The sequence below is a fragment of the Mesoplodon densirostris genome, chromosome 7, assembly GCF_025265405.1.
Source record: "Mesoplodon densirostris isolate mMesDen1 chromosome 7, mMesDen1 primary haplotype, whole genome shotgun sequence".
Lineage (NCBI taxonomy): Eukaryota > Metazoa > Chordata > Mammalia > Artiodactyla > Ziphiidae > Mesoplodon > Mesoplodon densirostris.
The window spans coordinates 106931600-106933244 of NC_082667.1; positions in this window are offsets into that span (position 1 = coordinate 106931600).

Sequence of the window (1645 nt, forward strand, 5' to 3'; positions counted from 1 at the left end):
TTGGCAACATCCCTTTAGTGGTTACCTTGTCTCAAAAGCAATAGAATACAAAGGTTAAACTAAAAGGAACAGATCCAATATGGAGTCAGATATGCTCTTCCCTGTTACACTCTGGGCAAATGTAAGCCAAAGAGCCTTATTCAAAAGTCCCACCCAACAGTCCTGGTGTCTCAAGCAGAAGCTTCAGCCCTGCAGTCTGTTTCCTGTGGCAGGAAGATAATAGCCTCACACAGGGAAGTACTTTTAACTTCTTTAAAGGGCTTTCACGTCACTGCTCTCATTTCATGTGTACAATACCCCTGTCAGGTAGGTATTATTATTTCCCATTTGAAGCTAAGGAAAGAGAAGCCCAGAAATTCAATGTCTTGTCCAGAATTTCCCGAGGAAACCATGGCTGGGCCAGAACCAGAATCTGGCCTTTCCCTTGAACCTTGTTGCCCACCACCCAGCCCTGCCTCCCCTCTCACTCATTGTCCGTCCCAAACTACAGCAACAGTGAAGCAGCAGTTCTTCCCCCTGAGCGTGGGGGGGAAATGAAACTCTAATCCCTTTAAGGTTTTATCTGAAAGCCTTTCTAATCCATCAGCAGTCTGTTAGATAGCAGCTTAAATCTTCCCACCACTAAGGAGTACCCTCCCAATGGATTCCCAAACACATCACAGGAGGTGTGAGGTGGCATGAGCACAGAAGCTGGGGCACTTTCTTTGAGAAATGGAGGTGCTCAGATTTCCAGACACTGCTGTCCTCCCCTCAGACAGAGTGGGGGAGCCCAGGGTATGTCCAAGCAACTCCTCAGCCAAAGTCACTTAAATGACAGATTGATTCTGAAAAGCTCCTCATTGATCCTGAATAAGCTCCTTATTCATTCAGTAAGCACCTACTACGTGCCAAGCACTGTGCTGGATACTGTAAAATGACTCTGGGTGAAATGGATGATATTTCCTCATCCACTGCTATGATAATTATAGCAGGGCATTATCAGGGTGACAAACAAATCAGACACAAGCAAAAACTCTCCTTGGAGCTAATGTGATCTTGGCCTCTGATCCATTCACCTGACCTCAAGGATTAGAGGAACATCCACTGAGGGCAAGTCTCCTCCAATCCAGCCCTTGGATTACAGGGGTTATCACTCCCAAGTCCAGGTATGGCAAGGTGCCTGGTGTCCTTCAAGCAAAAGGAAACATGTAGAAGACTTCAGACTTCTGTGGGAGTGCTGTCAGTATTACAGTTTGTAAATGGAAGGATCATATGTCTGATGAAACAGATCCTCTCCTATATGGGCTTTATTCCTACTGAACTCAGCTGTGACTTTTTCTCCCAAGGGCAGTTTAGAAGTGCATCAGGAGAAATGTGGTCTGCCTTCTTTACCCAATCAGTGGAAGGCATGACCCCCTCTGAGCACCAGTGAATAAACTCTGATAACTAGAGCTAGACTTGGTCTCATCTTTCCCTTAGACGTTTGCTGGGGACAACCTCCTCCATGAAAGTGCTATGTGTTTAGGATCTCTAGTCCTTATTGGACCACACATCTGAGGCTCTGGATCATTAAAAATGCAATTTAAACAAAAAGTGCCTTTTTTTTTTTTTTTCTTCTCAGAACTGGCGGAATCAAATTCGGGTCAGGAACTGAAGCAGGAATGGC